Here is a 9,066-nt window from a genome sequence, read left to right as displayed (position 1 = left end):
AGACCTATGGTTGGTGGTTCTCCTATGAAGGATTTCTACATAAGTTTATTGTAATCATGGTTTAATGAATAATATATTAATTCTCTTTGAAGTGTGGGGTTTCTCTCTTGAAATGGTTTTCTTGACGTACACTTGTGCTATAATATTTATTGTTTATTTTTTATCTAAATATGTTTCTTCGTTTGTCATTGTTAAAATGTTGAAAATTGCCCAACACTGTCCTCATAATGTTATTGTAGGAAATTTTTTCGCATATCCTCCTTTCTTGTGCTATTATAATAAATAGTGTTACAAATGCTAGAATACAGTTTAGGATGAAATGAATCTTGATACTTGAAATAATATAGAGAATTGCATTTCACAAGATGAGTTAACATCCCAACTAAAATGGTGTAAACTGATGCAAAGATGAAAAAAATTAAAGCAAGCTACATTTAATTAGATTACATTTGTTGAAATTTATTTGAAAATATTAGAAATGATATCTTAACATGGACTAGATAAACTTTCTTTAGCAAAAATGTGTTATATTTTTTAGTAGATTTACCCTCTAATGAAGGTTTCTTGAGCACCTAAATGACCTAGTCCATAACCACCAAAACATGTAGATTTAGTACTAGTATCTAAATTTTTTATAGCACATGTCAACCCAATACTTCAAGTCACACTTCCAATTAGAAATCAATATAGATATAAAGAACATACTATAAAATTTCCACAAGAAGTAAAAAAAATGGCCAATGTTTTACCACATTAAATAAAAAAGTATTTAATTATTATTATAAGAAAGGATCAACATGAAACAAATTATAATCATGCAATCAATGAAGATAAGGTATAGAAAGCAGTTATATACAAAATAGAACATAATAAGTTTCGTATAGATGTTCACATCGATGAAAATACTCTTATGTAACTTAGATCCAATTTAGATAATTTCATCAAATGAACTCTTTCCATATAGATTTTGATTCTAATGCATATAAATATGTATTCTATAAAGATGTTTAAATTGATGAAAATAATCTAAACCAACTTACATCCAATTAATATAAACTGTTTTGATCAATTGAACTTTGTCCATGTGTAGTGTGATTTTGATGCGATTGAATATATGTTTAGATAAATGTACTTAAAAATATCTATGTTAGTTTGAAAAAAATATTATTAGAAATAATTTATACCAAGACATTGTAAGTAGTGTCATAGAATCATCTATATAAAAACTAAAAAAACAACCAATATATATTTTAAATAAACTCAAGCTATAAAATAACTCTTAAGAAAATAAAATTAAAAATTAAAAGTAATTCTTCGATAAAATAAAACAAAAAAAATTCTTAACTGAATTAAATAATTAAAAATGATATCTATAATAATCCTCATTAATTGTAAAAAAATATAAAAATATTATTTGTATAAAACAACAAAACTTTTTTAATTTTATGACCTGATTTATCTTTCCATCAATCAATTTAAAACTTAAAAATTATAAAGATAGATACAAAAATAAAAATAATTATTTCATGATAATTGCAAACTGAACCACATTCTCCCAATAAAAAAATGTGTTATTCATACTACAGACTCACTTTCCTATGCCGCTCTTTTTTATACTAAATTAAAAGTTACAAATTGTTTTTCAGAAAACAACAATGCAGATAAACCAAAAGAAATACTAGCAGTGATATTTAGAAAATATTGGGAGCAAAGGCTATGGAAATCCTTTGTCATGAACCATTATAATCCTAGGTACAGATTTAGAATATTGGAAGCAAAGGCTATGGACATCCTTTGTCATGAATCTTGAGGGATTTAATGTTCACAAAGATGATAGATAAAATTATCCATCCAATTAAAGCACACGTCTCTCCATTCTATGTGAAAGCACAATACTGCAATTATTGTAGCAAATCCTATTCCATAACTTAAACCCATTCCAACTGCCCACCATTTGTCCATTACATTTGCATCATTATTAGCTGTATTATTCCATTCTGTCTGATTTTCTTTGCAACCTGCACCACAAAGTTTTGTCCTGTTTTCAAGGGGAAACCCATGAAGATTGGGATTTCCTAGAAAAGAAGATGCCTCAAAAGTCCAAAACTGTTTTCCTTGTGGTATTAATCCAGACAACATGTTGTTCGAAAGATTCAACACAGCAAGGAATGTTATATTTGAAAGCTGGAAAGAAATTTCTCCTGACAACTTGTTTTGTGAAAGATCCAGAGACTCCAAATGAGCCATGTCCCCCAAAGATTCTGGAATTGAACTACTTAAATTATTATTTGATATGTTGAGAGAAATTAAACCCTGGAGGAATCCTAATTCTGAAGGAATAGTACCTGACAGATTGTTACCTGAGAGATCCATGAACTTGTCTGCATTGTATATCCTCCCATATGTTAGAGCCCTTCCTTTTATCCAAACTGTTATTTCATCCTCATATTTTGATACATAACCAGATTCCATGTAGAGAAATACCATGGATGAATCTGAAAATCCAAGTTCTACTTCAATAATTTGAGATTGATTGGCCATAGCATATAACTTGCTTAGATTTTGAGGAATACTTCCTGATAAATTGTTATTGGATAAGTCCAGAATTTGAAGATTATGCAGCCTCATAAGCTGGGTTGGAATTGTATTTTTAAAATTATTAGAAGTTAAGCTGAGAATTTTTAAATCTGTGAGCTTTTCAATCCAAACTGGAATGCTGCCTTCAAATTTGTTATTTCCCAAATCAAATACTTTAAGAGCCGTGCAATTTGAAATGGACAAAGGAATAATACCTTCCAACCTGTTGCCATTGAGATTTAGTGTGCTAAGAGTTTGTAGATTTCCCAACTCCTCTGGAATCTCCCCTTGCAAAACATTTTGAGCTAACTTTAAAACGATTAATCCAGAACACAACCCAATGCTTGCAGGAATCATACCTGTCAACTTGTTATTTGACAAGTCCAAAATGCCCAATTCATTTGAATCTGTACATATTGAACTTGGAATTTTTCCAGTGAGATTATTCCCTGACAATGGTAGAAAGTCTTTTGCGCCGATTGTTGCAGGAATGGAGCCATTAAACTTATTGTCTGACAAATCTAACATAAATGAGACAAAATCAAGAGGCGGAAGTGAGCCATATAATTTATTCTCCTTCAGATCCACCACAGTAAAGTTATGGGATATCTTGCGGGGTAGAGAACCTTCCAGTTGGTTGTATGAAAGATTGAGCATGTCAAGATAAGGAAGATCCCATAGCCACGAAGGAAGATTTCACACAATGTAATTACTTGAAAGATCAAGGTATTCCAATTCATATTGTTGTGACAAAAGTGGAGGAAAATCGCCTTCTATATTGCAGGACCTCAATCCCAAGTACACCAGATGGCCAAACTGTGGAACCCAACTTGTGGAAATGGCAATGGTAAATTGGTTTTCAGAAAGGTCCAGTCCTTGTAGCCGAGTCAGATTGTCGAACATCGGAAGTGAAATGTTGCCTCTTAATCTGTTGGAAGGAAGGGTCAATACTTCTAAACTAGCCAGCTTTAAAATGGAATCTGGAATTGTTCCTGACAACTGGTTGTGGCCTAGATGGAGTTCGCTTAACACCAGAAGCTCACACAGAGATGGAAGAATCTTACCAGTTAGATGGTTATAATTAAGTGACAATAATTCTATACTAGCCAGCATTGAAATGGATTCTGGAATTGTTCCTGATAGTTGGTTGTGGCTTAGATCAAGTTTACTTAATACCAGAAGCTGACACAAAGACGTAGGAATCTGACCAGTTAGCTGGTTGTCACTGAGGTCCAGAGTTGCAAGAGATGAAAGACTGCCAAAAGAGGATGGTATACCACCTTCAAAACTGTTATAGGAGAGATCCATGGTCTCAAGTTTTGAAAAGTCTGCAATAGAGGCGGGAATCTCTCCTCCTAAATTGCACCCAGCAAGAGATAGCACAACAAGGGAGGACGAGTAGTTTAGAATGAATGAAAGGTTTCCTTTCAAGTCATAATTAGAACTAAGCACAAGATTGTTCAATTTCGAACGGGGAATGAAATTGGAAGGGATGGAACCATTTAGCCTACAACCCTTGAGATCAAGTGAAACCAATGACGACACATTCTCAAACCAGGGGGGCAGTTCGAACGGGAAGGAATTATAGCCAATATGCAGATGTGATAAAGAGGAGAGGTTTGAGAGATCTGGAATATTACCTGAGAGCCCACAGTCAAACAGGTGAATTTCTCTAAGACTGGCAAGACCACTGAGGGCCTTACCCCACTTCTCCGAGGCCATTGTCAGGTTCACTCCATCCATTCGCAGGAATTCTAAGCTTCTCAGATTTCTGGCCCATACATCAAACTTACTACTATTCAACATATGCGAATAGTATTGAGCAGAAATATCCAAATGACGCAACCTTGACATGTTTCCTAACTCCAGAGGGACTTCGCCGCCAAATCCAGCTTGTTTCAAGCTAAGGAATGTAAGTCTGTGCAGCTTTGACAATTGGGGAGGAATGGAAATACCTTTAAAGTCATTCCAGCTGAGATCTAATTGCTGTAGATGCTCCAGATTAAACAGCGATGGGCGAATCTCCCCGCTCAACTCCTGGGTGTAAGCATAAGGACGATAACTCAGATCAAGGCGAATGACATGGGATGTATGGTAATCGCAGCCAACCCCCTCCCACTGGCAACAGTTGAATCCCCGCCAAGAGGATAATCGACCTGAGGAAAGATTAAGACCAGCCTTGAAATCTAATAGAGAAATTCGCTCATCTTCAATACATGCTCTTGAAATTGGCAAATCGCTTTGCAGCATTATTATCCATAACAGCAAAAATCCATAGCCCACAGATATCTTATGCGAAAGTAGAAACATTCTGTTCTTATTCTGCCAAGTCCAACCACATAAAATGGGAAATGAGTTTGCAGCATTTTTCCATATCAACAAAATTCCACAGCCCACACACATCTTACAAGAAACTGGATACATGCATTCCTCTTCCACCAGCTAGTAAGGTTTCCTTTAATATTTTATAATTCTTGTTCCGTTGTCTATAAATAATTAAATTTTTAAGTGTTGTATTTGGGATCACAATTTGTTAAATACTTTTTTTGAGTGAGTTGAATTTTAATAATATATGTATAGGAAATAGGATTAGTTTTGAAAAGTATATTTGATTTTAATAGTATATGCATAGAAAATATAGTAAGTTTTAAGGAAAAAATTCATACATTGTTAGGTATTTTTAGATTGTATATTTGACTTTAATAGCATATGAATAGAAAATATAATTAGTCTTAAAAAGTATTCCACATAGTATTGACTTTAATAACAAATGCATAGAAAATATGTTCAACCTTAAAAAGTATTTCACGTGTTTGAATAAAAAATCTAACATTGACAAAAATATAATATACTTCACATAGACTTGAAAAGTAATCCACCTACATAGAAGATACTACAAAAATATTAATGTATTGTCACTTTTGATGTCATTGTTAAGACCAAAAAGAGAGAGGATTGTAGGGAATGTTTGAAAGAAAACAAGTTTTGTATTTAAAAAAAAAAAATGTTAATATTTATATCATGAAAAGTATTTTATTTATTTTTAATAATTTATATACAAATTTACATGATTCAAAATTTAATGCATTTTATACATTTTATAATATAAGAAATATATTAACTTTTTAATACATTTCCTAAAAAGAAAGAAAAAAGGTATATATATTGAGTATACATTTTAATACATTAATGTAATATATTTAAAAAAATAAATTGAATATTATAACATGTGATTGTCTATAAATAATTAAAATTTTAAGTGTTGTATTTATGATGATAGTTTTGTGTATTTTTTAAGTGTATATTTGATTTTAATAGTACATTAATTAAAAATATGGTTAATCTAAAAAGTAGTACTCTATATTGTTAAGTATTTTTTTGAATGTATATATAACTTCGATAATACATGCATAAAAAATATGACTAGCCTCAAAAAATATTTCACACATTATTTAATATTTATCTAGCATATATTTGATTTTAATATCACATATATAGAAAATATGATTAGCCTTGAAAAATATTTTATTTATTGAAATTAAAAAAATCTAATATTGACAAAAACACATTATACTTTATATGAAGACTTGAAAAGTATTCCACATACATAGAGGATACTGAAAACAGGGACAATATTCTGGGAATGCATAGAAGAGAGTGAGTTTTATAAACAAAATGTGCCTTAATGAGGTTACTCTTTTAAAAAGTATTTAGCTTAAAATAATATTAATTATGGTATCGTGAAAATTCTTTTAATTTTAATAAATAAGTTATAAATATAAATTAAATGAGTTCAAGTTTTAATGTATTTTAAAATTTAAAAAATATAATTACTTTTGTATACAATTGTTGAATAAGGAAATAAAATAGGGTTTATATAGAATTGTGTATACTTTTTAACACATTACTATTTTAATATATTTGAGAAAAATAAGTTGAGCATTATAATGTGCTTGACAAATATATTAAAACAGGGGTAATCATTTTGAATAATGTGTACAATCAATTTAATATATCAACATTTTACATACTTTAGAAAAATGGAAGAAATGTATCAACATTTTCTAGGTTCAATGGTACAAGTATAGTGAAGAAGAAATTTATAGGCCTATATGGATGAACTAAGCATGAATCAAAACATAAGCAAGAAAGATACCAAGGCACATATATAAGATTTAAGAGTCAATATAAGATCCCCAAGTTCGAATTGGACTTGGGCATGTTGGTAACAAATAGATCACAACAAACACCTTTAATAAAAGTATATTCAAAATTATGGAAATGATTGAATGCATCACACTTATCTCATACAATTTTCATAAATGAATTGATGCATAATCAAGTTCCTTTCAAGGTGCTCTAAAGTGAATTTTTAAGAATGATGTTGTAATGCATATGAATTTTACTAATTTATGATTACTAACAAATACTATATTTTTTAAAATACTAAGATATAACAAATCATTATGGACTTTTTGCCTAGTCAACTTCTAATGACTATATGAAAAGGGTGGGAGATGGTTGATTTTTTTTAAATTATGTGTCAGATCCATGTTATGTAGCATCACTATTAGATGCCACGCAAATGACATCGAGATAAGAAATTACATACCAAAATTAGAAATCAATGAATGAAAAAGTAGACCAATAAATGATAGGAATTTGTGAGAATGAGAAGGATATGATATGGATAAAATAAATGTGTAGGAATATGTACAAGTAGAAAATGATGATGAATAACAAAAAGGGATGGAACTAAAATTAACACAAAAGTATGTCACATATCACTTTGTAATTGCATTGACACATTATTTGAAAATAGGACTAAAGCTAAAAGGGAATTAGGATGCATATGTAAACTTCACCATTACAATTTTAAATTTGTTAATAACAATATATTTTGGTAATATTTTACTTAGAATAATCAATTAAATGCTACCAATAGGCATACAATCAATCCATATACAATAAGTAGGTTAATATGTATGAAAATTAGTATTAATTTATAAATTCTAACTATAATATGATAGCTATATGCCTAGCCTTAGGAACTATAATAAAGAGTAAACCTAATACAATATGTTGATTCCACTTTGATCAATACTAGAAATAGATATCCACTATCTAGTACATACATTTTATTTTTCACATTCTTTAATTCCTATTTAAGTCTTCATGAACTCAAAATCACCAAGAGTATTAGGACCTAAATAATTTTGAAGGGCCACAAAATCTTGATCACAATTGAATTATCCTTGGAACTCAAGGGACAATAAGAGATCTAATCTAGTTAAAAATTTTAATAGTTGTCTAACCATTAACGAATAGAAAGTCCTTGAAACCACCAAAAATATAAAGTTCTACTATGTTACCCCCTAGAACATAAAACATATGGTCAAAGATTACTTATAACTTCAAAACACGTGATAGAATATTATTCAAGCTCATGTTTGTCAGATATAATATCATTGATCTCATATCCCATAAGGTTCAATATTAAATGACCACTGCATAGGCTACCATGAACAAAAATATGAAGTTTTATTTAAATGTAATAATTAAACAATTAAGTATGGAGAGAAAATGTATATGAATATGATTTATTACAAATAAACAATTCAATAAGACCCATTGAAATGCATTTCTTAAATCAACTATATTTTAGGGTTACAACAAAATATATAAAACTGGGTACAATATTTTAGACCAACAATAAGAATGTGGAAATAGTTAATAATTGTATAAATAAATGTTATTTATATATAGGGTAAGTAAAATAAGAAAATGATAATGCATGTAAACAAAAAAGATTAAATATAGTAAAAGTGTGGAAATCAATATTCATAGTACAAGTAAAGAAAAATATAAATGAGTTAAATAGGGGTAATTATATGGAAATGTGAGGCTAAAAGTGAGTGCAGGGTCTTAATAGGTCATCTATTTTATTTAAATCAATGAAAACTAAACTTAAATGAGAAATTGAAGATGTTTGTAGACAAAATTTAAAGGTGTGAAAATAACAAGAATTGTAATACTGAAATTATAATTTATAAAATATTAAGTTTTGTAAAAATGATAAAGATTAAGAGGCTCAAATATTTAGCACACATAAAAGAAATTTTCATTATTGCTAAAATATGACATAGGATTAGGCTTGCAACCTTACAAATATTTGAAAAACAATTGATGTAAATATCATTAAGAACATGCAATGTAAGTCATATTTTTAGATATATCACAAAGGATGCATCACAAATAATTTTTATTGGGTGTGCATGTTACACTTGGGGAATTGACCTCTACATAAAAATCTTAATGTAAATGAACATTGGGGTGTTTTAAATAAGAAAAATGTGACCTAGTATATCATTTCAACTTTAAAGGGAATGGGAACAACTTAATTAATGTGATAACAACTTAATTAATGTGATACATTAATGGCTAGGAATAATGCATAAAATAAGGATGGGGCATTTAAAAGTGAGATTT

At 29.7% G+C, this 9,066-nt stretch overlaps 1 pseudogene; it reads right to left on the bottom strand.

Moving 5' to 3' along the window:
- Positions 1-1,580: 1,580 nt before the first annotated feature.
- On the bottom strand, positions 1,581-4,902 carry LOC131035332 (receptor-like protein EIX2; annotated as a pseudogene).
- Positions 4,903-9,066: the final 4,164 nt, after the last annotated feature.

This window comes from Cryptomeria japonica, chromosome 8 (assembly GCF_030272615.1).
Source record: "Cryptomeria japonica chromosome 8, Sugi_1.0, whole genome shotgun sequence".
In the NCBI taxonomy this organism is placed as follows: domain Eukaryota; kingdom Viridiplantae; phylum Streptophyta; class Pinopsida; order Cupressales; family Cupressaceae; genus Cryptomeria; species Cryptomeria japonica.
Note: the sequence above shows the minus strand (reverse complement) of the source record. Positions and strands in the feature narration are given on the sequence as shown.